The sequence below is a fragment of the Canis lupus genome, chromosome 12 (genome assembly GCF_003254725.2).
Source record: "Canis lupus dingo isolate Sandy chromosome 12, ASM325472v2, whole genome shotgun sequence".
Taxonomy (NCBI): domain Eukaryota; kingdom Metazoa; phylum Chordata; class Mammalia; order Carnivora; family Canidae; genus Canis; species Canis lupus.
In genome coordinates, this window is record NC_064254.1 from 69,082,727 (window position 1) to 69,096,311 (window position 13,585).

The window sequence follows — 13,585 nt, forward strand, 5'->3', positions numbered from 1 at the left end:
ATATATTAAAAATAGCCTTTCTGTTGGAGGGTGCCAAAAACTTACTATGTGACTGTCTTTTCTTGCTAGTGTTTAGTTTATCCAGAGAAGAATTCTGGTCCAATAGAAGGCCTTTAAACCCAACAGTTCCATGTGTACACTCTGATTAATCCCCTTTTCAATCTTATACTTTGCCACCATCATGCATCCTTCAGTCTAGGCCCTCATTACTTAATTTTTTTCAAATAATAAAGCTTTCCATTTCTTTCAGAGGTAGTTGCTTGTGGTGCTTGACTGGGAAAGAGCTGGGGAATCCAACTCTTCTCTATTTAGACTGTCAATAAATCTACCTGTGTTCAATTTCACACCCCCCACTTACCTGGTATCTGACCTAACTGTGAGCCTTTCATGGGTGCTGTGGTGGGGATGTGTTAACTCATTTCCTGCTGGTATCCTCTTTCTGTAAGGGCATAGATTCTCGGTTGGTTCTCAATTAGTTACTGAGAATAGTTACTGCTACTCCATCTGCTTTCTATCTTCAAACATCGTATTAAAACCTCTTTTCTGCAGTTACCTTGCCTCCTATCACTTCTGCCTTTTGGGTTATATCATTTCAACTATCACTTTAGTGGGATCTCAGGAAAAAGAAGAGCCTAGGGTTAATTTGCCACGTTTAACTAGAACATGAATGAATTTTTCAATGGGAAGCTTTGTCATCTTTTTATTTTTTTTTAAGATTTTATTTATTTATTCATGAGAGCCACAGAGATAGAGAGAGGCAGAGACACAGGCAGAGGGAGAAGCAGGGAGCCCGACGTGGGACTCGATCCCGGGTCTCCAGGATCACACCCTGAGGTGGATACTTGACCGCTGAGCCACCCAGGCATCCCTGTCCTCTTTTTCTTATAGCATGCATAAGGGAGTGTCAAGGAATCCGGTATTGCTAATAATCCTGAATCCTCAAGAATATACCATTCAAATTGCTAGGAGCCAGTTGCTCCCTTTCAGCCCACTACATTAGGGTGGGATAGAGTTTATGGCAATGCCCCAAATTGTATTATTATCTGACATTCATAAGTCCCAGATTACTGAGTCCATGGAGAGCAGTCTTTGAAAAGCTACATCACCTGTCCTTTTGTTCCCTGTCAACTTTCCGATAAGTTGGCTTGTCTTTCTGTGCCTCATTTTTGTGAATGCTGAAATAGTTGACATCCTATGACAGGGATGATAGCATTTTCCTACCAACTTCCTTCAAGCTCAGTGATTACTTGGTCTGAATCTGAGAGGTAAGAGTAGTTTAACCAACTGCTTCGCCACCTTCAAGAAGCATCCATATTAATAAAAGTGTACATATTGAACTGTTGGATTCCAAAGCCCTGACTTTCAAAATGATGCTCACCCTCACTTTAGTTGGATTCAGCTGTACCAAAAATTTGATCCCTACGCTTGTGGGAGCCAGACTCTTTGGGTTATAAATGACCATAATCAAATTCATAGTCACTTCCCAGAATATATGCAAGACTTGAACAACCAAGCTTCAGAGAAGCAGCTGGTTCTCCCAAGCAGCCATGAGCCGGGATTTGAATGCTACCAGCATATAACCTCTCTCATCTCAGATGTTCTGGATGCCACTATGATTATCATAAAATTGAATATGAGCCACCAATAGCTGATGAGTTTTTGATATATTTTTCAGCAACACTGAGGACCGACCTATTTTTCTGGTGTCAGTCCAAAAAAAATTCCCCAGAAGGGCTTCACTTGCTTGTCCCAGGTGAATGAAGTACCCGCATCTGAGCCAGCTGACTGGAGCCTTGCAGGTAAGAATGTCATTTCCCAAGGAAGCCATGTGGATGGGGTAGTTGAGGGGCAGTGGTGCATCCTCAGAAAAGTAAGGGATGGTGCTGGCAAGATAATATCTTAGGTGTTCATCACAAACTAACACTGAGTTTTGTTTCCAAAATTTTCTTAGTTCAAAATAAATGTAATGTTATGTTTTTTATACACATCAACTTAAAGTGTAACTATCAGAGGCAAAAGGAACACATTTTTCTACTGTCATTTGCAAACCTTCTTTTTCACTCTGAAATAACCAGCTTATGACAACAAGACTGATAGCTCACTTTAAGAACAAAACTTTGACAGCACTTTATTGATTTTGACACTTTCAGTAGGAAAACTCTTGCAGTATAGATGACCTGAATCATAAGCAGAGAGAATAAAAAATGCTGGCATGAAAGATACTTTTAATGTAATAGGCCTCAATATATGTTTTGGATATTGCGGTAGTGAAATCTCCAACCTGGAATTAGAATCACTTTGAAACCTGATAGATAGCCATCAAATAAGGCGGTAAAGTGATTTTTGACCGTCTGGTTTAATAAATTTACATAAATCGAATGGAGAATATTGGCATCATTTTGGCTCAGTGGATAGATACAGTGTATTAGAGACAGTTATTGATGTCTTTCAAAAGGCTTGACATTAACTTGAAAATTTTTTAAAGATTTTATTTATTTATTCATGAGAGACAAAGAGAGAGGCAGAGACACAGGCAGAGGGAGAAGCAGGCTCCATGCAGGGAGCCCAATGAGGAATTGGATCCCAGGACCCTGGGATTACTACCTGAGCTGAAGGCAGATGCTCAGCCACTGAGCCACCCAGGCATCCCATAAACTTGAATTTTCAATAGAATTGAAACCTTCAATCAATTTTTGCTACTCAGTGACTTTTACATTCAGGTTGTTTTAAAATATAAGAATTACACTTTACATTTGAGGGGTTGTTTTAATTAAAATCTCAAGACTGAATTATTCTTCCCCACAGTCTGAATACAAGATTGAATTATTTACTTTTTGTATCTGTGCAGATACAAGGCCTGATTTATTGCTGGTAATGAAATTCAACCATAAATTAGCAGTCTGAATATTCAAAATTTAAAACACATCTTAGTAATTGGTGAGTGTCTCCTAAAAACTACGGCCTGATTTTAAAAAGTAAGAAAGCATGCTTTGGGCTGATAGATGCAGGTTTTAAAAACATTAATGGAGAATAATCAGACGTGTCCCCTAGTGTTATAATTTCCTCTACTTCAGAAATTCTCCAAACCCCGTATATAGAGTTCTTGATGACTTCAGATAACTTGGCCTATGTGTAAAGTGTGATAGGTAGTTGCAGATTTGAGTGCATTCTTTTGAAATACCTCTTTTGAGATATCCTCTTTAGCATGATGTATTAGCAGTCTCTTTAAGAATGCATGCATATTTATGTGGATTGGATTATATATTTGTCTAATATAAATGGAGATGATAGATCATTAGGATCTTATTCATTTCAACTCACAGTAAAATCACTGAAATTTAAAACATTCAGGGATGAAACAGAATGTGGGTATGAAAATACAAACATATGTGGATGTACCTTCTTTCCTTTTCTGTTGCAGCTTAAATTCAGTGGCTTCATAGCCCTCAGGGAATGGAAAGAGAAATTGAGATGCTATGCGCTAGGAGTGCCGCACTTTGCCTTCCTGAGTGGTATGTAAGCTGCGTGGAAGCTAAGAGACTTCAAATAAAGTCACTCTATGACAGACTGTAGAGGGAACATTCCAGAAAGAACGGCTTATACGAGATAAATAACTTGAGCAACTACATTAAAGAGACACTTATGACTATGTCTCAGAGTCCCTGTGCATAGCCGATTGTAAAAGTGTGGAAGAAACTAGGCCAAATGAGGCTAAGCATAGATTAGCCCAGGTTAGTGACCACGTGAAGATACACCCTGCCCTCGGTTGTAGTGTAGGATGTTCATTTAATAGGGTGGTGGTGGTTTTTAGGATTAGGCTTTAGAAGTGGGTGTTATCAGATATTTGACACAAGTAGGAATGAAAGACAGGATGTCTTTGAGTATTTCCTGTGTTCCAACTTTGTGGGGACAGAAAGGGTGACTGGGGATAGATATGGAAGCTTCGGGAATGATCGTGAACCTTGACAGCATGGTGGTACTTGACATGGCTTTGAGGGAGCTCAAGCAATACCTTGTTAAGGGGATCAATGTCCAAGGTCAGTGAAATAGGTGAGCTGAATACCAGGAGAGATAGGTACTCCCTTATGGATTTTTGCCTTCATCACTTGCTTTACTTTACCAAACTCAAGGGACTATATCATTTTTTAGGGTGTGGGGTGGTATATCATTTCTAGAGTTTAATAGATAAGCAATCTGTAAATATCTATGCCCCAAATTCCAAGCATCTCTGTGATTTAGTTCAAAGTTAGGAAATGTGGGCCACAGTGCCCGCTGCAGGGCTGGAGTCCTAGGTGGCCCCAAAGGACTTTCTTTAGAAAGAAAGTGAAGGTCCAGACACTTGAGGTCCAAACCAAGAATAGGCAGTGGTGAGTCAGCCACTCCTCCAGGAGAACAGAGACACCCTGTCTTCACCGTGGTGGTGATTTCCTGTCTGGACTCAGAAATATGCAGCCGTGTCTCACTATCTTGCTTCCCTTCTGATTCTATTCATTTGCTTTTGACTGTGCTGGGTGTGCCTCAGTGCCGGCCTGTAATGAGGTTGGGGTGCTCCATAGCCACCCTCTGCCAAGTGAACAGGGGGTTATTATTAAGACCCATTAGTAAGGCTAATTTAACTGACTGTTTCCCTCACTATACCTCCAACTGACACCGTTCCACTCAATTCAAAAAAAAGAACGGAGGAAGGAAGAAGAGGGTTAACAAGAACAAGAAAGAGGCTCACATAGTTTACATACAGGTGTACAGAGAAACACATTCTAATAAAATATTTGATTTCACCATTAAAAAAAAAAACTAGGACAGCCAATCACTTTAATGTAAGACTCTGTGAAGAATATTACCCATCAGGCCAGCAGAACTAGACTGAGAAAAGAATCCGTGATACATGGAAGTTGGGAAACCTGCAGGACCAGAGGAACTGAGCAAGACCCTTTATGCCCGTTTACTGCCAGAACTCTAATTTGGAACACAAGGTCCATTAAAACCGGACTGTCCCTTCCTACTTGGGACAACTTGTACAATCATCGAGGGGTTCAGTATATGAAACAAAGATCAGTTAATAGGACTACGATAACTCAATAGAGCAATGTAATCCCGGAGACCTACTGCAAACCCCACCAGTCCCCTGCATCCCCAAACTCTGGAAGCCCCATGATCCATATTCCCCACCATTATTCTCCTTCTTTTATAACCTTTCCTTCATTTTTGCACTCCCCACGTCCACAAAATATAAGATCATCATGCATTTGCAATCGTTGATCATTTAGTCCTTGACAGAAAGGTGGAAGTCATTCAAAGATAGTAAGCGTGTAATTAGGGGATATGGTTGAAAGAATATCAGGCTGCTGGACATGATGGGGACTTATTACGAGGCTACCTGCACGGCAGTAAGGGAGATAAAGTGTCACAAGACTGAAATAGCTGAATCAAAATGGAAGAAGTGGGAGCCATGTTGTAGCCACAGTTTGCAGAGCCTGCCCTGGAAGGCAGGGTCATTCAGGATTCAAGGACTCTCCAGGGGACAGGGCATGTATTGCATGGGGCCCCCACTGGTGGTTCTTTCATCCCAGTTGTGTTGTCTCCAATTTTGCTACTTCCATCTAGTCCCCACCTTCACTACCCTCCTCATATCTTTATGCTGTACTTTCTACTTACTTATAATTTGGCTCCTCTGTGTTCCTCTGCTTTTAGTTTGCTTTTTTGTGTTGTTTTTTTTGTAACCCCCCCCAACAATCCTGCTAATAATTATAGTTGTTTCTGTATTTTACATTAAAATTCCTGCCACGCTTAATTCCTGAGGAAGATACCTCAACTGGGCTAGATAATCATCACGATTCGGGTCTAAACAGCGACAGGTGATGCGCAGGATTACTCAGGGAGAGAGAAGGAATCCTCAGGGTTCTTGCCTCTGGGTTAATGCTTAATGGTTTTCCTTCTAAGACTACTATTGGATTCATGGCTGCTGTGACTGATAAGTCTACATTCGTAGAAGTAGATTTTGTCTAGAAATCTGTACAAGTCAAATTCCCTTCCAACAAAAATCCTCCTATGAAAAATCTCAGACTAAAAAAAAAAAGATTATAAGGCACGGATCAAATTTTTGTTTGATTTTTTAAGAAGTTACTTTGGTTCACAGATTTGAATCCTTCCTTCCTCCCATCCTCCCTTCCTCCCTCTCTGCCTACCTACCTATATTCTGCTCTCCTTTCTTTCCTTTTTTCTGTCTCTTTGGATTTTTTTTTTTTAGAATTCAATTTATGCATATTCTATATAGTTCTGCATTACTTGATCATTAATGCATATTATTGAGCCTTTTCTTCATCCTTGAAGTCACTCACCGCAGCCATAAATTTGCAAAGTAGAACTAACTGGTCTTTATCAAATTTTCTAAGCCAAGGCTGCCATAGTTGTTGGTTGATAGCTGTTAAAGGATGGTTTTCTGGCGGGTCATGCTGGATTTTAAAGAATCCAAGGTATGTCAAGAGGGATTATTCTTGATTTAGCACTTTGTTTGTATATACATGTAAACATTCCGACAACACAGTTTAGCAATAGTTTTAAAGAAAAAAAAGGAAAATATTTAAAAAACATTTTTAAATACAAAGTTTTATAAGTTATACACACATTTGTCTTTCTTTTGTTTATCAGGCTATATATACCGCTTGCAGACTCAACTTTTTCAAATTGGAGCCAGTAAGACTTGTGTTGAAATTTCAAACGTGCTGAGTATTCAGTCTGTGTCTTAGGCAAAGTATGAGACGAGCCTTCTGTTTCTTCATTTGTAAAATCAGGATGATAATTTTACTTTTATAAAGCTGCTGTTTTTAAGACAAAATTGGATCACATATTAAACACGAACATCACCTAAGACAGTGTTCTGTTTCACTGCAGGAATTTAAGATATATTAGGTATTCTTCTCTCTTCCATCTTAACATAACTATTTTTATTTTTGCACACACTTGATGTGGGCTGCACCTCCTTTACAGTAGGGTGAGCACATAACTTATTATCAAGGAGAGACCATTTTGAGAATGAAAGTGCTCCTACTAATTATTAGTCCAGGAGATTTGTACAAAATACGACTGTCATGAGCAGAGTGGGGGCATGATTATTCTATTCATGAACCCCTTCCTGTTGGTCTGGATTTGGGGTCCTGGCAGTTATTTAGGGTTGAGAAATCAAAGGCACCTATTTATCCTGGAATATTCTGGCAATATAGTCACTCCATTCTTCGTGCCCCCCACCTCCTTTCTTTTCTTTTTTTAAGAGAGGGAGAGGGAGAGAGGAGGGGAAGGAAGAGGGAGAGAGAGAATGCCAAGCAGGCTCCACATCCAGTGTGGAGCTGTATGTGGGGCTTGATCTCACCACCCTGAGATCATGAACTGATCTGAAACCAAGAGTCAGATGCTTAACCGACTGAGCCACATGGGAACCCAACCCTCACTCTTCTTTTTAACCCCTTGGCATTGTCACTTCCTGTTTTCCATAGCCAATCAGTGTGATGACCCCTGGCTTATACTCCCAACTCCTTAGCACCCACGTTGACCAATCTCATCTTTCAGAACTCCGCACCTGTCCTCAGGAGTTTTGAGTGACTCTGGAGAAAAATTCAAAACTGCACTGATACTTAGCATATTTTTTCAAATGGATCTGCCACTCTGCCCACCAATCCGACTACATTTCTCTTGTTATTTTATCCTTCTCTCTGAAGGACTACTCCCCTTATCCTCTTCTCTCTTCAAGTAACATCCTCTTTCCACTATTTTGTCTCATACGATGTGCATGCTTCTTAGTTCATGAAGAAAATGGAAACTATTAGAAAGGAACTTTGCATCTTCCCACCCCCAAATCTCTAAACCTCCCTGTATCTGAACCAATATACTCAATGCCGCCATGCTGCATGGCTCCAGGAAGTGTGCTTCACGTTACAGTTTGCGTGAATAGTACCTTCTGGAACACATTTCAACAGCAAGGCTTACTTAGTGTCTCCACATTCTCAGAATGGATTTTCTCTAATCAATTTGCCTTCTGGCATCGATTCCTCCTAGGAGCCCTTCTAAGGACCACCAGTGACTTCTACACAACCAATCTATTCTATTCTCAGTCCTTATCTCAGTCATCCCTTCTATCCTAATTTTCCTTCCCTGGCTGCTCTTTCTGTCCCCTTTCCTAAAGCCTCCTTCTCTGCCTCAATGCACCAGATGGCTTTTGGTCATATCCCAGCTCTATCACTTACTAGCTAGTTTCTTAGCTGGTCCTTGCCTGTTTCCTCATGTGTAAAATAAAGGTAAAATAATTTTTATGTCAGAGAATTGTTATAAGGATTAAACAAATATAAATGTTAAATCATTATGTTGTACACCTGAAACTAATATAATTGTATATGTCGATTATGCGTCAATAAAAAAAAGAATCCTTGGTTCAAATATTGCTGTATTTTCATTAATATTTCAGTTAACCCTTTCCATCTGCAGATGCAGTTTTTCATTCAGCTTATTAAAGTTATTTTTCATTGTAAAAAGAAAACAGTATCTGCCTTCATGATGAGATATGCTAAGAAAAGTGATTATGTTTGTGTTAAGAGAAAAGTTATATTTCATGTTCCCTTAAATAAAATATTTAAAGTTGACTTAATAAAATATTTCAGTTGACTTTCAATATTGGAAGGAATTAGTGTGGGGGGAGGGAAGTTGAGTGTTTTTTAAAAAAATAAGTTAATTCGGGTCAAGTGTTTAGAAAAGTGTTTAGTGAATAGTAGGATCCAATCAATGTGTTATTAATTTTTTATTAAGTGTTAGTGTGTCCCAGGTTTTATATTTGGATACCTTCTCTTCTCTACCGACATTAACCATCTAAGTGTGCTCCTCCCGTCCTTTGACTTTAAATCCCAATAATACTAAACTTCCCAAATTTTTCATCCTTAGCCATAACCTCTTTTCTGAGGCTGAGATTCACATACTTATTATTTACCTAGAATCTCTGCCAGATGTCTAACAGGTATTGGATTCTCAACATGTCCAAAGCAGAATAACTGCTCTAGGGACCACCACGCCTCTTCCTCATACCCACCCTGCTCTTTCCCCAGCCAGTCGTCATTAATGGCATTGTGGTTCACCCAATTGCTTAGATAAAAAGCCCTGGAAGTTGTCTTCAGTCTTCCCTTTGATTCTACTTTGTATCTCCTGAATTTGACCAGCTCTCACCACCTCTACTGTTTCTACTTTGGTCCAAGCCACCAGCATTCCTGCTCTTCTACAGTCATATTTCTAGCAGCCACATCCCAAATCCCAAATCCGATGAGTTTCCCATTGGGTCTCAGCCTCTTCTGTGATGTAATCTGTACTTCCTCCCTCACTGCATCTCACACAGGCAGGAGTGCTCTGGATTTTACCTAAGTTCAAAAACCTTGTTGATACAACTATGATTTTACTCATTTTCTCTTTTCCTAGGATCCTTGTCTTCTGCATCTTCTCATTCAGTTTCTTCTCATTATTCAGGTAGTTGTTCAAATGCTATTCCTCCGGGAGGACCTCACTAACCACCTTGTATAAACATACCATCTCTCTACCTTTATCCTTCTTTACTGTTATTCATAGCTTATCACTATTTATTTGCTTTCATAGTTACTATTTTCCCTATTAGAATATAAGCCACATGATGTCATGTATGTTGTATTCATCACAGCTTTCCCAGTGATTACCATAGAGCCTGGCACGGAGATGGCATTCAATAAATGTTTCCTGTAGGAACAAAACAATAAATCCTATCCTTTATGGCCTTCTTAGTAGATTCTACAGGGTGAGAGGGGTGCTAGGCAGACAAGATTTATAGGTTTGAAATATATATTTTCACCTCATTCATCTTCAGGAAAGGACTTCATTGCCTCATTGATTTTCTATTACTTATTGAAAACATTTATTTCTTGTTTTCCATTCATTTTATTGTCCTTGCCTAAATACTCCTTTTGATGCAGCTTCACCAGTTTTCAGCTAGTCTTATATGAGGGCACCATTGTTTTTGTAGACCTTTAGCTCAGTCCTGAGCTTTCTCGGAAGAATTACATAGCACACACGTGTAATTCATATGAAGCGATATTTTTTCCTGATGGGGTTACTAGTTTTAATAAATATAAATCTGAAGTGTGACAACTCCAGCCCTCACTCTTGTTGTTTCATTCTCTGTGCTGTGACTTTCATCAGCAAAAAGCATATTCATTTCTTTCTGTGACCTTCTGTTCTTCATGCTAAGTGATTCCTGTTTCACGGTAGCTGATCATAAAAAGAGCAAACTCTCTTATCTGTCATCACTGAACAAACATTACATTTTAAAATTTGATGAGAATATTTCTTGCTCTAGTTATGACCAAATCAGAACTGGCCATTAATTTTCTTCTTGGCCAAAGCTCCAATGCCAATGAACTAGAAAAACAAATCTCAAGACCAACTTTGGCGTTGGTCAACTTGGGTTCCAATCTAGTTTTGCCTCTTATGTCTATAATGAGCAAGGTTTTACCTTCTTTGCATCTCAGCTCTTCTCCCCGCGTAAAGTGGCCAACATAGTGCAAGAGTTTAGTGCTGTGACCATGAACAGTGATGCATATAGAACACCCACATTCCTCTAGCTGGCAAGGATTTAGCAAATAACTTACATTATTGCCTTGACTATAATTCTTGAAGGTTTTACTTTATAACCACAAGCTCCACATAAACATAGGCAATTTCTGGTCATTAATGCTACCTTCCATATTAATTATTTTTAGAGAGGTCGAGATGGGGAGAGGGGCAGAGGAAGAGGGAGAAAGAGACTCTTACACAGGCTCCGTGCCCAGCACAGAGCCTGACATTGGACTTGATCTCAAAATCTTGAGATCATGACCTGAGCCAAAATCAAGAGTCAGATGCTTAACTGACTGAGCTATACAGGCGGGGTGTCCCCAGCATGTCCTTTTCTAAACTAGCATTCTTTTTTTTTTTTTTTAACCAAGGCATAATCTGATTGACTATTTTCTCTCACCTTCACTCCTGGAATTGCATCTTCTTATTTTAAAAAAACAAACAGATGAACAGAAAGGATTATATTTATGCAGTTCGAGAATGTGACTGCTGTTTTAAAATGATTACTATGGCAACAATGGGGAGGCTGAAGACAGGGAATCCAGTTGAGGAAACTGTAGGGGATGTTGTGCTGCACCACCCAGACTGCACCCCTGAGACTGTGGCTTCTGCCTGGGGAGATCCCATATCCAATGGGTAGTCCCTACATGATGGCCAGCCCCCCTTCTTCAATCTGAGACAGCTCAGCCTCAGAGAGCCCTGTGGGGTAAGCTGAGGCCTCTGGTATATCTGCATCCTCGTTCAATTTCTGTTTCTGTCCAATCCCGCTTCCCTCACTTGCTTTTAGTTGTTGTTCTCAGTGCATTCTGTAATAACCATACTGCACAGAATAATCTGCTTTTGAGTCTGTTTCCAAGCAACCTGCCCTAACATGGAAAAGCAGCTGCAAAATTTCAAGTAAGAAATAATGAGCGTGTAAACCAAAGGGCTGGTATGTGCAGATGTAAATAAGAGTATAAATTCCAGAAATATTCAAGAGGTAGAATCAGCATAACTTGGTATTTGATTGCATGTGTGTGTATTTGGGGTGAGGAAATAGGCCATGGGAGTCTGGCACGCAGTGAAGGAGAGGGTAGATTCTAGAATAACTTCCTAGTTTATGGCTTAGGCTTCACATGGTGGTCTTGCTTCTCAAGGCATCTATGGTGTGTGACACTCTCCTGGGCTGTCCTTTCCCTAGGCTGGCTGGCTGTTCACACCGGTAGGAGAACTGGCTTCTGGTCTATAGAGTTTGAAGCTGGGAACGAAGAAAGACAGTATTCAGGGTCAAAGTCAGAATGAAATGTAACAGAAAGTCCACCAAAATCATCAAACCAAGAGAAGATGATTGGAATACAGCCAGGAGACTCTGAAGAAAGTCCCTAATATGGTAGAAAATAGATTCGGGAGTATTTTGCTCTTTCCCAGTGGGGAAGGAGCTTTGAAGTTCTACGCTCTTAGAACAGACAAGTAGTGGTGTCTTTGATTGAAGAAGGAAACACAAGAGGTGGAGATCTGGGTGGAGAAGATGAAGAGTTCCTTATTCAAAACATTGACTTTTCATCTTTCTCCCCCTATACCTGTTGGGAGCCATAAGCTGAAACTTGGACAGTTACCGATTCCTTTGGAAGCAAGTGTTTGAACTTCGGGCTCCTGAAAAGACACGGTCCCACGAAGACACTGTATCTTTCCCACCTCTTTCTGTTCTCCTGTGCCCACTTCCTTTCTTTAATTCTATTTGTCCTCACAGGAGGGTTCTGATCTGTGCCCTTGGTCTGGTCTTATAAATTGAAGACTGGAACACTTCCGGCTAGTGCCTCTTGGACTTAATGTTTGCTGATTCTGAAGGCAAAGCAATGACCGAAGTAATGGTCTGGGTCTACAGTCTATACATGCAGAGGTTGTAGGTGTTTCTCTCCTTAGTTCTGAACAAAGACGTCGTCTATCACCAAGCACAACTGTATTTTTCTCTAAACCATTGTCTGGTCTTACACAGGAAAAGGATATTTCTTCTAGTAACATGACTCAGACTCCTCTTCCCTTGTGAACTATTAACCCTAGATTGGTGGTGTTCAGGGGTATGTGAAAATTTTCTGAGTTTTTAAAAATTATTATATGGTAAAGTACATACAACATAAAATTTACCAGCTCATCTATTTTTATGCATACAGGTCAGTAATGTTAAGTACATTCCCACTGTGGTGCAACCAATCTCCACAGCTGGACTTTGTTTTGTTTTTGCTTCTGAATAAGAGTCTGTGTCAGCACTTAGTGTGTTTGTGTTTAGCCACTTGGCATAGGCAGCTCCTGTGCTAACTGAGGTCTCTCTAATTCCCCAGAGTGGATTCTTTCTATTCAGTTGGCAGTGTATTAGTTTTCCATGGCTGCTGTAACAAATTTTCACAAATTCCATGGTTTAAAAGAACACTAATTCATTATCTTATTGTTCGGGAGGTCGGAAGTCTGACACATGTCTTACAGGGCTAAAATCAAGCTATCAACTGGGCTGCATCCCCTTTCTGGAGACTGTAGGAAGAGATCCATGTCCTTACCATTTCCAGCTTTGAGACACTTTGAGAAGTGTCTTCTATCTTCAAAGCCAGCAGTTAGCATCTCTCCGACTCTGCATTCATCATCACACTTTCTTCAGGTTTTCTCCTTGTTTTCCCTCTTACACTTTGAAGGATCCTTGTGGTTGCACTAGGCCCACCCAGATAATCTAGGATAATATTTCTATTTTAAGGTCAGTTTATTAGCAACCCTAATTCTCCTTGGTCATGTCACTTACCATATCCACAGATTCCAAATCTCAGGATGTGGACATCTTTAGGAAACCATTATTTTGCCAATCACAGGCACCAACAACCTCCAACCTGTCAACTAATTTCATCCTCACCTGAGGCTTTTTCAGCACTGGCCCAATCAATCTCTCCCCCGTACCAAGAAAAATAAAATAAAAAAAAAAAAAAGGAAAAAGAAAGAAGACTTTAAA